This window comes from Eschrichtius robustus, chromosome 4, assembly GCF_028021215.1.
Source record: "Eschrichtius robustus isolate mEscRob2 chromosome 4, mEscRob2.pri, whole genome shotgun sequence".
NCBI classification, from domain to species: Eukaryota; Metazoa; Chordata; class Mammalia; order Artiodactyla; family Eschrichtiidae; genus Eschrichtius; species Eschrichtius robustus.
Window position 1 is genome coordinate 9,118,835 of NC_090827.1, and position 17,606 is coordinate 9,136,440.

The 17,606-nt window shown below is 39.9% G+C and overlaps 1 protein-coding gene across 2 annotated transcripts in view; it reads left to right on the forward strand.

The window, feature by feature from the left end:
* Positions 1–17,606, forward strand: part of PKD2 (polycystin 2, transient receptor potential cation channel) — a 59,746-nt gene that overhangs the window by 9,436 nt on the left and 32,704 nt on the right. The window lies entirely within an intron of this gene.

Consider the following 17,606-nt stretch of genomic DNA (forward strand, 5'->3'; position numbering starts at 1 on the left):
CTGGTTTTTACTAATACTAGTAAGCTCTTAATGAGCCTCAAACAGGGCATGACTTCTTCTCACATTTTCTGAGAATTTGACTATCCAAGTGGGAACTTAAGAAAAAGAAAAAAAAAGAAGTTATTTAAGCTAAAAAGTATATATGTATGAACAGCATTCGTTTTCTTGCTTTTTTCTGCCTAATTTTCTGAACTTTTCTATTGTTTGTTTAGGAAGGAATCTCTCATTACGTTTAAAAGCATGTTATCTAAGAAACGCTGAAAACCTAGAAATGATCTATTCAGTACATTAAAAGTTATTAAGCAAGAGATGTGATATTTTTTAACTTTTATGTTCTAAGCTGTTAGAACTTGGAGTAAATGCTGAAGTCACGTTTGCTTCCAGCCTAGAAATGGTGCTTAAATATTAAACTTCAGTGGCCTTAAATTTTAACAGGTAGATTAGAATCATTATTATTACTAATAGAATCATTATTATTACTGATTTTTTTCGAGCATGACACATTCATACGTAGATTTTATGCAAAATATAAGCACTCCTATAAGTCTAAAATTTCAGCGTTTCCCCAAAATTGCCTGAACATCAGAATCGCCAAGAGAATTTTTTTTATAATTACAGTTTGCCTGGATCTACTAAATCAAAGCCTTCCAGATATGGCCCAGAGAAGTGAATTTTCAGATGCACTGACAAGGTTTGGGAACTAGGCCAGATAAATAAACTGAATAGCTAGAGTTTTAGGAAACAAGCTTGTCATATAACTAACTAGTGTTGTCTTGTTTATTTTAGAATTTTTATGCTTCTTGTTCTTTTTCACACTAATCACATTTTTTCTTCTTATATCAGCTACATTTTTTACATAGGCAAAGTTTTTTTTTCAAAATATTGTAGAATCTCTGGGTAAGAAGGAATCTTGGCAGTCATGGATCGAACCTCCACTGAATGCTAAAATTACCCCCTGCAACATCCTTCCCAAAAGGTCAGTCATCCTGCCTCCAATTGAGCAAGAGTTCCAGGTTAAGGGACTGACTCCTTTGAAATAGTTCATTTTATTTTTCTATGGCTGTGTTAGAAAGTTCTTCCTTATGCAAATCAAAGTCTGTCCTCATCTAACTTCCCCTCTTAGTTCTACTCTCTAAGCCAACCTAATACCAGGGACCTTTCCCATGTCTCTCTTCCAGTTTAACCCATCAGAAGTTTGGAGACAGACATTCAATCTCCTCCAAGTCTTCTCTAGGTTAAACCTTTCCAGTTCCCTTAGCTGTTGATCATGTGATCGGAGACATGCCTTTGAACAACCCACCTGATAGAAACTCCCTCCAGTTTATCAGAGTCCCCCTCTTCTTTTTTTTAAAGGGGGCACATTTATTGTCACTCTTCTTCCAAATGTACCAAAAAAAATTAGAAAATAACCGCCAACTCAATCCCCCTCACCTCCACAACATTCTCCCCAACACAAATAATTTTTCCCAAAACCACAAACATAAACTGGTTCTGATATTCTCATAAACAGTGCACCTAAGCTGCGTCTTTATTCCCGTCTTGCCCCTAGGTTCTTCATGACCATTTTTGTTTGTTTTTGTTTTGTTTTGTTTTTTAGATTCCATATATATGTGTTAGCATACGGTATTTGTTTTTCTCTTTCTGACTTACTTCACTCTGTATGACAGACTCTAGGTCCATCCACCTCACTACAAATAACTCAATTTCATTTCCTTTTATGGCTGAGTGATATTCCATTGTATATATGTGCCACATCTTCCTTATCCATTCATCTGTCGATGGACACTTAGGTTGCTTCCATATCCTGGCTATTGTAAATAGAGCTGCAATGAACATTGTGGTACGTGAATTTTTTTGAATTATGGTTTTCTCAGGGTATATGCCCAGTAGTGGGATTGCCGGGTCGTATGGTAGTTCTATTTTTAGTTTTTTAAGGAACCTCCATACTGTTCTCCATAGTGGCTGTATCAATTTACATTCCCACCAACAGTGCAAGAGGGTTCCCTTTTCTCCACACCCTCTCCAGCACTTAGTGTTTGTGGATTTTTTGATGATAGCCATCCTGACCGGTGTGAGGTGATATCTCATCGTAGTTTTGTTTTGCATTTCTCTAATGATTAATGATGTTGAGCATTCTTTCATGTGTTTATTGGCAATCTGTATATCTTCTTTGGAGAAATGTCTGTTTAGGTCTTCTGCCCATTTTTGGATTGGGTTGTTTGTTTTTTTGATATTGAGCTGCATGAGCTGCATGTAAATTTTGGAGATGAATCCTTTGTCAGTTTCTTCATTGGCAAATATTTTCTCCCATTCTGAGGGTTGTCTTTTCGTCTTGTTTATGGTTTCCTTTGCTGTGCAAAAGCTTTGACGTTTCATTAGGTCCCATTTGTTTATTTTTGTTTTTATTTCCATTTCTCTAGGAGGTGGGTCAAAAAAGATCTCGCTGTGATTTATGTCATAGAGTGTTCTGCCTATGTTTTCCTCTAAGAGTTTGATAGTGTCTGGCCTTACATTTAGGTCTTTAATCCATTTTGAGTTTATTTTTTGTGTATGGTGTCAGGGAGTGTTCTAATGTCATTCTTTTACAGGTAGCTGTCCAGTTTTCCCAGCACCACTTATTGAAGAGGCTGTCTTTTCTCCACTGTATATGCTTGCCTCCTTTATCAAAGATAAGGTGACCATATGTGCGTGGGTTTATCTCTGGGCTTTCTCTCCTGTTCCATTGATCTATGTTTCTGTTTTTGTGCCAGTACCATACCGTCTTGATTACTGTAGCTTTGTAGCATAGTCTGAAGCCAGGGAGCCTGATTCCTCCAGCTCCGTTTTTCTTTCTCAAGATTGCTTTGGCTACTCGGGGTCTTCTGTGTATCAGAGTCCCTTTGAATGTGCAGCAGGAGCCTCATCATGAAAGAGTGGAGCAGTGGGGCCATGAGCATCCTCATCCAGATACTACACTATGGTCCATGCATTCTACCATTGCCTGACCCTTCATATACATCATTCCTTAGTCTCTTCACCAAAAGCTTATAAAGCACTGTGTTCCCCAGCTAGTAGCTGAGTACATTTTCCTGGAACATAAGGCAGGCCTTCCCTTTCAGCTCTGTTCAATTTCAACTCATGGTGATCTCCTCATCATTCCAATCTAGTGAAATTATCTTGCATCGAGATTCATCCACCTCATGTATCAGCTGTCCCCCTCAGCTTCATAGCATCAGCAGAGTTGATACCATCCAAGTCCTTATCCTAGTAAATCAATAAATCAAAAAGGATTGATCTAAGAACATCAGTCCATTTAGTCAAAGGTCTTTGGGTGGAGTTTACTGAATTATATTATCATCTAGCTCAGACTATTCGTAAAATAGGATGAGAAGGATTCTTTTCAAATGCCTGTCTGAATAACTCCACCGTTCTTCTGACCTGTTAGCTAATCTATCAGCTGCTGACCAAGTTAAAAAGGATAAGCAGGTATGATTTACCTCTAGGAAAGCCTTGCTGGCTCCTAGTGATTGAGTCCTTTCCCCATCGTTCAAAAACCATCTTTTTAATTACCAGTTTTAAAATCTTCTCAGCAATGTCAACATCAAATGACTGATAATATCAAGCTCATTGCTTTGTGGGTAAATGAGATAAATACTTATCCCTGTGCCTTGGATATTAGAAATGCTTTATATGAAGTAGATAGGGTTCTGGAAGGCAGCCTGACATAGTAGGAAAAGTATAGATTTTTTGGCATCACAGAGATCTGAGTTCAAATCCCAGTTCTACCACTTTACACACTAGGGCAACTCAAGCAAGTTAGTTAACCTTTCTGAGCCTTTGTCTTCTCCTCTGTAAAATACTTATTTTGAAAGATTCTATAGGGATTAGGAATCATACACGAAAAGATCCTAAGATGCTGTCTGTCATATAATAGTAGTAATAAGAGCAAATAATGTCCCGACGATTGTTGACAATGTCTGAATTCTCTCATCAGTAGGTTCTAAGAACTATAGGTTCAAATTGTTTGGACATTCATTTGGAGCAGCTAGGTGCCCATCAAGAGCTTATTTTCTGGACTTCCCTGGTGGCACAGTGGTTAAGAATCCGCCTGCCAATGCAAGGGACACGGGTTCGAGCCCTGGTCCGGGAAGATCCCACATGCCGCGGAGCAACTAAGTCCGTGCGCCACAACTACTGAGCCTGTGCTCTAGAGCCCGCGAGCCACAACTACTGAAGCCCGCGTGCCTAAGCCCGTGCACCGCAACGAAGAGTAGCCCCTGCTCGCCACAACTAGAGAAAGCCTGCGCGCAGCAACGAAGACCCAACGCAGCCAAACATAAATAAATAAATAAATAAATAAAAGCTTATTTTCCATCTTATCAGTGTTGGTTCTCGTCCCTATGGCTTTAAAATCAGTCTCCTTCACCAAGAGGACAGGAATACCATGGAAACTAAGTAATCCCACTTTCCCTGTAATTTAGAACTTATTCTTACTTAAAACCTAACGTTGCTATGAATTTATCATTAAAGTACTTACTTATATATGGGTTACAGCTATAAATAGTAATGGTATTCCTCTGTGTGAGTTAGATGCTGAAGTTAAAGAAAGGAATAAATCGTATTATAGAAGATCTCTGTGAAAGACAAAGGAAAGTCTTCGGTGAATCTATGATAAAAATATAGTTGCCACTTCTTTTTTTCTGCTCTCTCTACTCATTCTATAAAATTGCTCTTACACATAATAATAGAAATCACACACAAAAAGTTCAGTCAGCATCGTAGAAATGTAATATTTCTATGTGTCAAAGAAATAGACAAAATTAAAAGGCAGAAAACAATTGTAAAGCATACTTACAAGAGATACGACAAAAAATTAATATTTTAACACATTTGGAACCCACAAATCACTGAGAAAAACACTAAGACTTCAGTAAATACTTTACAGAATAGAAAGTATAACACCTTTCACAGAGTAGAAAATACAGTCGATTAGAGTGGGAAAGTCTTTAACCTTAAACTCACTAGTATCCAAAGAAGTTATGAAAATGGAGAAAGAAACAACATAATCATAATGCAGCATGGTATGTCCTAGGACAGGAAGAGCTCTTTTAAGAAGAAACCTATGAATCTCCATTTCTTTATCTCTGGAAGGAGACTTTGCCTTGTATTCTAAACAGAGAAATGAATAGTATCAGATCCACACTTTGTACACCTTAAACTGACACCATGTTGTATGTCAATCGTATGTCACTAAAAAAGAAATTAATATTTTATTTTACCTGTAAAAATCTTGCAAGGATGATAGCGTAGAGATAGTTTTCTGAATTTCTAAGGGAATCCATGCAGGTTCATTGTTGATAACCAGGTCAGTGAAGTCAAAGGCAGTGGGTTAATCATCACGCTGGGGGAGCTACTTCCTTTTCTGGTGACAGACATTCATCTCCCCACAGAGCTTCCCCCACAAACACGTGCAGTCTTAAGTTCACAGGCTACAGTCCGTGGGAAGTAACTGCTAAAGACCAGCTATGGCTGGAAAGCTCTCTGTCCTTTTCAGTACTGGACAAAAAACTACAATAACAAGAAAGGTAGATTCACATATAAATATTACTTTACACATGGCCTTCACTCCACGTGCATAGCTTTCTCTTTATTTCTTCGTGGTAACTTCTGTGTAAATATCACATGCTCTTCCCTCTTGTTTTAAAACAAAAATTACACTACTTAATACAGGCAGGCATTCACAAAAGCACTTGTGTTGACAACCTCTATCCCTCAAAGATTTCCATCACAACTTGTTACTTACCTTTGAATTTTTTAAAAAAAAATTATTAGCACCTTTAATTATTATTTGTTTATTTATTTATTTTTGGCTGTGTTGGGTCTTCGTTTTCTGTGCGAGGGTTTCCTCTAGTTGCGGCAAGCAGGGGCCACTCTTCATCGCGGTGCGCGGGCCTCTCACTGTCGCGGCCTCTCCTGTTGCGGAGCACAGGCTCCAGACGCGCAGGCTCAGTAATTGTGGCTCACGGGCCTAGCTGCTCCGCGGCATGTGGGATCCTCCCAGACCAGGGCTCGAACCCGTGTCCCCTGCACTGGCAGGCAGATTCTCAACCACTGCACCACCAGGGAAGCCCACCTTTGAATTTTAACCAAAACTGCATTAAAATATTTGGGAGTGTTAGTAACTTTAATTCGCCTCTCTGGTTTATTCTGCAGCCTCACTCTGCCTGCTGAAAGGCCCTCACCCAGGTCACCAGGGACGTCTTAATTGCCAAATTTTATGGGCTCCTTTTAGCCTTTCTCTCGAGACATTTGGCATTCTGCAAACTCCCCTCTCTGGCTTCTGTGACTCCCTCTCTTCCTGTATTCCTCCTTACTCTATTCACTTTCTTCATTTTTTTCTTTCTGAAATGTGTTTAGACAGAGGGTTCTCTGTGACTGGGTCTTTGGCTTTCTCTTCAAGGGATCTTTCCTGCAGCTTCAACTGGTCCTGTACGCTGGTGCTCCCAAGTCCCTCTCGACCTCTCATGGACCACAGATCTTGTGCCAGCTTTTACTGGACCTCTCCGCTGGTGCATCTCAGGGACATCCTTAACATTTCTCAACCTGGACTTATCCCGTCCATCCAAACATGCTTTGCTCACGTTCTCTATCTGGGTTACTATTAACGTCACCCCCATGAATGCCTCTCCCCAAACCTGGGCATCATCCTCGATGCTTTCTCTCTCTCTTCTCGTGGGATCATTCCACGTACTTCTTCCTCTGTAGTGCCTCTCAAATCTGTCTTCTTTCGTAGATTGCTGTTGTCCCTCTTTTTAACCTTTATTATCTCTCTCCCGGATTATTCATTTATTGAGTCAATGGACTGTTGAGTAATTTAATTAAGAACATACATAGCCCTGGCCTTACATGTGGTAAGTGATGAGGAAGAAGACAGCTGGGGAAGAGGATTCCCCGAAGAGAAGGCCTCTCTGAGGCCTGAAGCAAGAATGGGAGCCAGTCAGTTGAAGAGGGGACTGTGTGGGTGAATGTTCTGAGGCAGGAAGGAGCTCAGAACATTCCAGAAGCTGAGTGAAGATAGTGATTGGAGAGAGTGCTATCAGATAAGGTCAGGGATCAGACCCTACAGGTCCGGTAGGCTTCGGTAAGGGGAAGCCAGGGTTTTAAGTAGGGGGTGGTAAGATTTATTTAAATTTTAAGATAGTGGCTCTGAATGCCATTGGAGCACAGACTGGATGGGACCCAATGTCTGGACGTTAGGACTCCCAGGCACTGGCTCCGGACTGCTGTCTCTGAAACCAGATTAAATCAGGTCACTCTTTTCATCGAACATGCTGTCATCACCTCACCTTCGAGATAAAGTTTGAAATCTTTACCTGATAGACTAGTCTTTCACTGTATGATCTTTGCTTGCTTCTTCCGACCTGTGAATATCTGGTACTTCCACCACATCAAACTACTTATGAGTCTCAAAAGGGCCTTGGACTGTGCTGTCACTCTCCTGTCAGTCTGTTTAGTTCCTCCTCATCCTTCAAGGTCAGCTCAAGAGCCAGACCTACGGAGAGGCCTGTATCAGCCAGCCCCCTCCCATAGTGGGTGCCCCTCACGCTGGATTGCAGACACGTTCATGCACTTGTCTCCCTCAGTGCAGGGGCCGGGGAGGGGGGCAGCCAGGGTTGCTGGCAGGCACATCTCAGAGGTGGCACATAGACGTTCTCCCTAAATGTCGGCGACTTGGCCCATTTTCATTTTCTCTCGTGTTCACTCGTACTTCTTTTCGTTCACAAACAGAACTTTTCCTAATATGACAACTGAAGCAATGCAAGCCTCAACTTTCTTTGGTTTCTGAATAGCACTTTGTCTTGATACAGCACTTCTTAGTTTGTAGAATCCCTGCAGATATCTGTTCCTATTTTATCTCCACCGTGTCCCTGTGAGGATACCGTACAACACAGAGCTTGCAGAGAAGTCAGGGTTCCTGTTCAACGTGATGGCGTCACTCTGTGGCAGATGACCTAGAATACTGGGACCGAGGCACCTTGGTCCTACTGTCTCTACATCTGGTGTATTTATATTTGTGCTGCGGTTTTGATTTCCTCTTTGGCTGGCCCAAGAGTGACTAACAGAAAAATATTTTTAATTTCTAAATGGTTCAGTTTTATCTATCTTGGTTCATCCTTTTAAAATAATTTTCTGCATTTGTGGTTTAAAAACTATTGTTTGGTTAGTTTTGGGGGCTTTTTTGGGAGGGGGTTGTTTGTTTTGGAGGTTTTTGTTTGTTTTTTTGGCTTTAAACAACAAAAATTTATTCTCTCACAGTTCTGGAGGATAGAAGTCTGAAATCAGGGTGCCTGCAGGGCCATGCTCCCTCTGAAACCTGTAGGGCATCCTTCCTTGCCTCTTCCTCACTTGTGGGAGTTTACCTGCACTCTTTGGTATCCTTGGCGTGTAGCGGGATCATTCCAATCCTTCATCTTCACTGGGCATTCTCCCTGTGTCCCTCTTTCTTCACATGGCCATCTCCTTATAAGGACACCTGCCTGGTGGATTTTTAATTTTAGGGATTTACCGGTGTTGTCTTTGTGGCCCAGAATATGATTAATTTTCTTAAATCTTCCACGGATATTTGAAAAAGAATGTGAGCTCTTTTGATACAGTATAAAGTTTGATATATATATAATACATTAAGTCGTATGTTCTATATAAAACCCCTAATATCCCAAGATCATTTTTATCTTCTTTCTCTGTCAAAGATTGAGAGGTATAAATTTGTTTCCAGCTGCTATTGTGGTTTTGGTAATTCTCCTTCTATTACTAGAAGACATTGCTTTACATATCTTGATATTGTTATTCAATACATGAAAGTTCATTATAGTTATATCATTGTGTAAAGTATCATTTATCAATAAAAGATAATCTTTTTCTTTAACTCAGTACTCACCTTATAATCTCCTTTGTCAGATGATTGCAATACCACTTAACACCTTTTGTATATCTAATATATATTTTCTCATTCCTTTATTCTTAACTTCATTTTGAATGGGTCTCATAAAAATTCTAAAAATACATTTTTTAATTTTTTAACCAATATTTAAGACTTTGTCATCTAGTAAGTTTAAGCTCTTTACGCTTCATGCTTTTGTCAAATTTCTGCCATCTTATTTTTCCTCTCTTTTACACTTTCTTGTTATTTTTCATTTCTCTTTTTCTTTTTGTTACATTGGAAATTTTTTCTCTGTTTTTTATTCCACTGATTTGGAGTTTATGCAGTGCAATCCCCTTTATCTAGTTTTTAGTATTTAAGCCTGTATTTTTTCAACCATATTAAGAATAAAATGGTGTCTATAGCCTATTTTTAAATGAGACCATGTTTTAAGACAGCTTTAGTTAGTTTACATGCTGATTAGTTGGTGATGCTGTGATAATGTTTTTTTATTCTGGCTTATTTCATAGAAAATCGAATCTGAGAGTTAAGACAAGGACTAAATAGCAGAAAAAAATATATGCACATAGGATATATGTGTCCTTTACCTTATATTTTTAAAGTTTTTCCTCTCCTTTCTGATCCTCGTTTATGGTTATTTCATGCTGTAACTTTTTTCTTTACAATTCAGTTCATTTAAAGAGTGTATGTTACCTTCCAAGTGGGCTTTCCCCATCAGGGACTGAAAGGAGAAACGATATAACAGTCTTACATTTCTATTGCATTTAACAGTATGCAAAATCTGTGTTCACATACATTTCTCCCAGTGAACTACACAAAAGCCTTAGATGTTATTATTCCCATTTTCTAGATAATGAAACTCAAGCTCAGAAAAATTAAATACTTGACCAAGATCCCAAGATACCGAGACCCACAATTATGAACACAGAGGCTGACTTAAGGGTGAAGGAAATCTTAAACTCAAACCCAAATCGTTCTGATTTCAAATCCCAGGGGGTCCTTTAGCTACAGCCTAGCTGGACTCATGATGCAGCTGACCCCTGGAGTGTGTGGAGCTGTCACTCGAAGATATCCCTTGGACCAGCCCACTGCCCGGCACAAGGGAGGGACTGAGTTAACGTTAGCTGATTGAAGGTGTTAAAATCATCATCCCCGTCAACACTAGGTGGCATCGTTTCTCTGGATGTCCAGCAGGTGGCACTGCAGAGCCAAGAGGATGTATCCCTTCCCTTTCAGTGAAGCTATTAAATTCCATACAGGTCCTGAGAATTTCAAAAGCAATCAATATTAAAAGTACAGGACAGGGCTTCCCTGGTGGCGCAGTGGTTGAGAATCCGCCTGCCAATGCAGGGGACACGGGTTCGAGCCCTGGTCTGGGAAGATCCCACATGCCGCGGAGCAACTAGGCCCGTGAGCCACAACTACTGAGCCTGCGCGTCTCGAGCCTGTGCTCCGCAAGAAGAGAGGCCGCGATGGTGAGAGGCCCACGCACCGCGATGAAGAGTGGCCCCCGCTCGCCGCAACTAGAGAAAGCCCTCGCACAGAAACGAAGACCCAACACAGCCATAAGTAAATAAATAAAATTTATTTTAAAAAAAGTACAGGACAATAAAGGAGATGCATTTTAAAATCAGTGGCTAAAATACGTACATATTGCATATTTATAAATCGAAAATTTTAAATAATTTGTCATAATTCTTTTTCAGCAACCAAAAAAACCCCACAGGTAAAAACATTTGAGAGTGATCTACATTAATCAGCCAATCCAGAGAAATTTCTAATTTCAAATTAATTCCAAAAATCAATATAGTAATCATTTAGTGGGCTTTGGGGGGGCCTTCACGACTCCTCTTCAGCATGGTATCAGCTTTGGATCTGAAGGAGGCCTTTGCAGAACACACTGTACCTTGTCCACCCCTCTGTGGGAGCTGGTAGGCAGTGCTCCCCCTGGGGACACCATGAGCTCCTCTTCTTGAGGACAGAGATCACATCTTGCTCATCTTCATGTCCAACACCTTGTCCCATCAATGGATTAAAAGTCCAAACCCTGAACTCCGGTCCAGTGCAGTTTGAAGAGGTGACAGGGCATGGCACACTGGAAGAGGAGTGTTCTTGTCCTAATTAGTGGGTCATAGGATGACAGGTGATGGAGGACTGGAAGAGGTCCCTTCCCCTCTAGATGCGGCACACGAGCCATGTGGTTGTGTGTGCTTATTGCTTCACTGACTGCTCGAGCTGGACCCACAGACACACTTGTGTTTGGATCACTATTATCCACTCCTCTCTTTTAATCTTAATTCTCTTTGATGCTTGGTTAGGGAGGGGGACCAGGTGAAGGAAAGATGTAATCCCCAAATCACTTAATGTGAGGTTTTAAAATGCATTTTATGCTGCCTCAAGATTATTACAGAATCAGCTAAGTATTCATTGCTTGCTGGGTGTTGAGAACTGTGGTCAAAAGACCTCTAAAACCTCTGTGGTCAAAAGAAGCGTAAAAGGAAAGCATATGATACCAGCAATCATTAGAGTTCAGCATAAGACAGCACTCGTCAAAGTGCTGAAATTTTTTTTTGTTTTTTTTTGTTTTTTTGTTGTTGTTTGTTTTTTGTTTTTTGTTTGTTTGTTTGTTTATACTGCATGTTCTTATTAGGCATCAATTTTATACACATCGCTGTATACATGTCAATCCCAATCGCCCAATTCAGCACACCACCATCCCCACCTCACCGCAGTTTTCCCCCCTTGGTGTCCATATGTCCATTCTCTACATCTGTGTCTCAACTTCTGCCCTGCAAACTGGCTCATCTGTACCATTTTTCTAGGTTCCACATACATGCATAAATATACGATATTTGTTTTTCTCTTTCTGACTTACTTCACTCTGTATGACAGTCTCTAGATCCATCCACGTCTCAACAAATGACTCAATTTCGTTCCTTTTTATGGCTGACTAATATTCCATTGTATATATGTACCACAACTTCTTTATCCATTCGTCTGCTGATGGGCATTTAGGTTGCTTCCATGACCTGGCTATTGTAAATAGTGCTGCAATGAACATTCGGGTGCATGTGTCTTTTTGAATTACGGTTTTCTCTGGGTATATGCCCAGTAGTGGGATTGCTGGGTCATATGGTAATTCTATTTTTAGTTTTTTAAGGAACCTCCATATTGTTCTCCATAGTGGCTGTATCAATTTACATTCCCACCAACAGTGCAAGAGGGTTCCCTTTTCTCCACACCCTCTCCAGCATTTGTTGTTTGTAGATTTTCTGATGATGCCCATTCTAACAGGAGTGAGGTGATACCTCATTGTAGTTTTGATTTGCATTTCTCTAATAATTAGTGATGTTGAGCATCTTTTCATGTGCTTCGTGGCCGTCTGTATGTCTTCTTTGGAGAAATGTCTATTTAGGTCTTCTGCCCATTTTTGGATTGGGGTGTTTGTTTCTTTGATATTGAGCTGAATGAGCTGTTTATATATTTTGGAGATTAATCCTTTGTCCGTTGATTCGTTTGCAAATATTTTCTCCCATTCCGAGGGTTGTCTTTTCGTCTTGTTTATGGTTTCCTTTGCTGTGCAAAAGCTTTGGAGTTTCATTAGGTCCCATTTGTTTATTTTTGTTTTTATTTCCATTACTCTAGGAGGTGGATCAAAAAAGATCTTGCTGTGATTTATGTCAAAGAGTGTTCTTCCTATGTTTTCCTCTAAGAGTTTTATAGTGTCCAGTCTTATATTTAGGTCTCTAATCCATTTTGAGTTTATTTTTGTGTATGGTGTTAGGGAGTATTCTAATTTCATTCTTTTACATGTAGCTGTCCAGTTTTCCCAGCACCACTTATTGAAGAGACTGTCTTTTCTCCATTGTATATCTTTACCTCCTTTGTCATAGATTAGTTGACCATAGATGCGTGGGTTAATCTCTGGGCTTTCTATCTTGTTCCATTGATCTATGTTTCTGTTTTTGTGCCAGTACCATATTGTCTTGATTACTGTAGCTTTGTAGTATAGTCTGAAGTCAGGGAGTCTGATTCCTGCAGCTCCATTTTTTTGCCTCAAGACTGCTTTGGCTATTCGGGGTCTTTTGTGTCTCCATACAAATTTTAAGATGATTTGTTCTAGCTCCATAAAAAATGCCATTGGTAATTTGATAGGGATTGCATTGAATCTGTAGATTGCTTTGGGTAGTATACTCATTTTCACAATGTTGATTCTTCCAATCCAAGAACATGGTATATCTCTCCATCTGTTGGTATCATCTTTAATTTCTTTCATCAGTGTCTTATAGTTTTCTGCATACAGGTCTTTTGTCTCCCTAGGTAGGTTTATTCCTAGGTATTTTATTCTTTTTGTTGCAATGGTAAATGGGAGTGTTTCCATAATTTCTCTTTCAGATTTTTCATCATTAGTGTATAGGAATGCAAGAGATTTCTGTGCATTAATTTTGTATCCTGCAACTTTACCATATTCATTAATTAGCTCTAGCAGTTTTCTGGTGGCAGTTTCAGGATTCTCTATGTATAGTATCATGTCATCCGCAAACAGTGACAGTTTTACTTCTTCTTTTCCAATTTGTATTCCTTTTATTTCTTTTTCTTCTCTGACTGCCGTGGCTAGGACTTCCAGAACTATGTTGAATAATAGTGGTGAGAGTGGACATCCTTGTCTCGTTCCTGATCTTAGAGGAAATGCTTTCAGTTTTTCACCATTGAGAATGATGTTTGCTGTGGGTTTGTCATATATGGCCTTTATTATGTTGAGATAGGTTCCCTCTATGCCCACTTTCTGGAGAGTTTTTATCAGAAATGGGTGTTGAATTTTGTCAAAAGCTTTTTCTGCATCTATTGAGATGATCATATGGTTTTTATTCTTCAATTTGTTAATATGGTGTATCACATTGATTGATTTGCGTATATTGAAGAATCCTTGCATCCCTGGGATAAATCCCACTTGATCGTGGTGTATGATCCTTTTAATGTGTTGTTGGATTCTGTTTGCTAGTATTTTGTTGAGGATTTTTGCATCTATATTCATCAGTGATATTGGTCTGTAATTTTCTTTTTTTGTAGTGTCTTTGTCTGGTTTTGGTATCAGGGTGATGGTGGCCTCATAGAATGAGTTTGGGAGTGTTCCTTCCTCTGCAATTTTTTGGAAGAGTTTGAGAAGGATGGGTGTTAGCTCTTCTCTAAATGTTTGATAGAATTCACCTGTGAAGCCATCTGGTCCTGGACTTTTGTTTGTTGGAAGATTTTTAATCACAGTTTCAATTTCATTACTTGTGTTTGGTCTGTTCATATTTTCTATTTCTTCCTGATTCAGTCTTGGAAGGTTATACCTTTCTAAGAATTTGTCCATTTCTTCCAGGTTGTCCATTTTGTTGGCATAAAGTTGCTTGTAGTAGTCTCTTAGGATGCTTTGTATTTCTGCGGTGTCTGTTGTAACTTCTCCTTTTTCATTTCTGATTTTATTGATTTGAGTCCTCTCCCTCTTTTTCTTGATGAGTCTGGCTAATGGCTTATCAATTTTGTTTATCTTCTCAAAGAACCAACTTTTAGTTTTATTGATCTTTGCTATTGTTTTCTTTGTTTCTATTTCATTTATTTCTGCTCTGATCTTTATGATTTCTTTCCTTCTGCTAACTTTGGGTTTTGTTTGTTCTTCTTTCTCTAGTTTCTTTAGGTGTAAGGTTAGATTGTTTACTTGAGATTTTTCTTGTTTCTTGAGGTAGGCTTGTATAGCTATAAACTTCCCTCTTAGAACCGCTTTTGCTGCATCCCATAGGTTTTGGGTCGTCGTGTTTTCATTGTCATTTGTCTCTAGGTATTTTTTTATTTCCTCTTTGATTTCTTCAGTGATCTCTTGGTTATTTAGTAACGTATTGTTTAGCCTCCATGTGTTTGTCTTTTTTACGTTTTTTTCCCTGTAATTCATTTCTAATCTCATAGCGTTGTGGTCAGAAAAGATGCTTGATATGATTTCAATTTTCTTAAATTTACTGAGGCTTGATTTGTGACCCAAGATGTGATCTATCCTGGAGAATGTTCCGTGCGCACTTGAGAAGAACGTGTAATCTGCTGTTTTTGGATGGAATGTCCTATATATATCAATTAAATCTATCTGGTCTATTGTGTCATTTAAAGCTTCTGTTTCCTTATTTATTTTCATTTTGGATGATCTGTCCATTGGTGTAAGTGAAGTGTTAAAGTCCCCCACGATTATTGTGTTACTGTCGATTTCCTCTTTTATAGCTGTTAGCAGTTGCCTTATGTATTGAGGTGCTCCTATGTTGGGTGCATATATATTTATAATTGTTATATCTTCTTCTTGGATTGATCCCTGGATCATTATGTAGTGTCCTTCCTTGTCTCTTGTAACATTCTTTATTTTAAAGTCTATTTTATCTGATATGAGTATAGCTACTCCAGCTTTCTTTTGATTTCCATTTGCATGGAATATCTTTTTCCATCCCCTCACTTTCAGTCTGTATGTGTCCCTAGGTCTAAAGTGGGTCTCTTGTAGACAGCATATATATGGGTCTTGTTTTTGTATCCATTCAGCCAGTCTATGTCTTTTGGTTGGGGCATTTAATCCATTCACGTTTAAGGTAATTATCGATATGTATGTTCCTATGACCATTTTCTTAATTGTTTTGGGTTTGTTTTTGTAGGTCCTTTTCTTCTCTTGTGTTTCCCACTTAGAGAAGTTCCTTTAGCATTTGTTGTAGAGCTGGTTTGGTGGTGCTGAATTCTCTTAGCTTTTGCTTGTCTGTAAAGCTTTTGATTTCTCCATCAAATCTAAATGAGATCCTTGCCGGGTAGAGTAATCTTGGTTGTAGGTTCTTCCCTTTCATCACTTTAAGTATATCATGCCACTCCCTTCTGGCTTGCAGAGTTTCTGCTGAGAAATCAGCTGTTAACCTTATGGGAGTTCCCTTGTATGTTATTTGTCGTTTTTCCCTTGCTGCTTTCAATAATTTTTCTTTGTCTTTAATTTTTGCCACTTTGATTACTATGTGTCTCGGCGTGTTTCTCCTTGGGTTTATTCTGTATGGGACTCTCTGCGCTTCCTGGACTTGGGTGGCTATTTCCTTTCCCATGTTAGGGAAGTTTTCGACTATAATCTCTTCAAATATTTTCTCTGGTCCTTTCTCTCTCTCTTCTCCTTCTGGGACCCCTATAATGCGAATGTTGTTGCGTTTAATGTTGTCCCAGAGGTCTCTTAGGCTGTCTTCATTTCTTTTCATTCTTTTTTCTTTAGTCTGTTCCGCAGCAGTGAATTCCACCATTCTGTCTTCCAGGTCACTTATCCGTTCTTCTGCCTCAGTTATTCTGCTATTGATTCCTTCTAGTGTAGTTTTCATTTCAGTTATTGTATTGGTCATCTCTGTTTGTTTGTTCTTTAATTCTTCTAGGTCTTTGTTAATCATTTCTTGCATCTTCTCAATCTTTGCCTCCATTCTTATTCCGAGGTCCTGGATCATCTTCACTATCATTATTCTGAATTCTTTTTCTGGAAGGTTGCCTATCTCCACTTCATTTAGTTGTTTTTCTGGGGTTTTTTCTTGTTCCTTCATCTGGTACATAGCCCTCTGCCTTTTCATCTTCTCTATCTTTCTGTAACTGTGGTTTTTGGTCCACAGGCTGCAGGATTGTAGTTTTTCTTGCTTCTGTTGTCTGCCCTCTGGTGGTTGAGGCTATCTAAGAGGCTTGATGGGAGGCTCTGGTGGTGGGTAGAGCTCCAAAGTGCTGAAATTTTTAATAGATACGTTGTAGCGATCTGGTTAAGGAGGAAGAACCACCATTATTGGACATTTAAGTGTCAACCACTGTATTGGATAATTTCTAGTTTTTTTTTTTTTTTTAAGAAATGCTGTTCTGCCTCTTCTTTCCCTTTATTTATTTATTTATTTATTTATTTATTTTTAATTTTGGCTGTGCTGGGTCTTTGTTGCGGTGTGTGGGCTCTGCTTTGCGGCACGCGGGCTCTCTACTTGTGGCGCACAGGTTCCGGAGCACGTGGGCTCAGTAGTTGAGGCGCGTGGGCTTCGTCGCCCCGCGGCATGTGGGATCTCAGTTCCCCGACCGGGGTTCGAACCTGCATCCCCTGCGTTGGAAGGTGGATTCTTAACCACTGGAACCAGCAGGGAAGTCCCATTTAGTTATTTTTTTTTAAGCACCCAAAACTCCCGTGAGATAGCTCATTATTCCTTACAGAAGAGGCAACTAAAGCTTAGAAAGTCTGAGCAGCTTGTACAGCTTGTACAGCAAGTGAGAGGCATGACCCAGACTCAAACCCTGATCTCCTGTGACCTGCTGAGCCCGTACATGATCTCCCCACCTTTCTCCAGGACCATTCAGAATGGGCTGTAAGATCAGCAAGTCTTCACGTCAGGGCTGTGGCTTGAGTTTCGAGTGTGCCACGCAAGAGCTGACAGGTGGGTGGGAGGCAGATGCGTCTGTTAGCATCCCAGAAGGAAAGAGATGGGAGACTCACAGCGGCAATTATGGGAGTTCAACGAAAGGACCGTTCACAGAGGCGTGGCGGCAGGGTTATAGGAGCCAACGAGGGGACATGAGGCTCTTGGGGAAGGTTCCCACCTCCGGGCCTGGAGGGACAAGGGCAGGGAATGGCGTGGGGTGAACCTGGTGTGGCTGGGGGAGAAGAGAGGCCCCCAGCAGCGGTGAC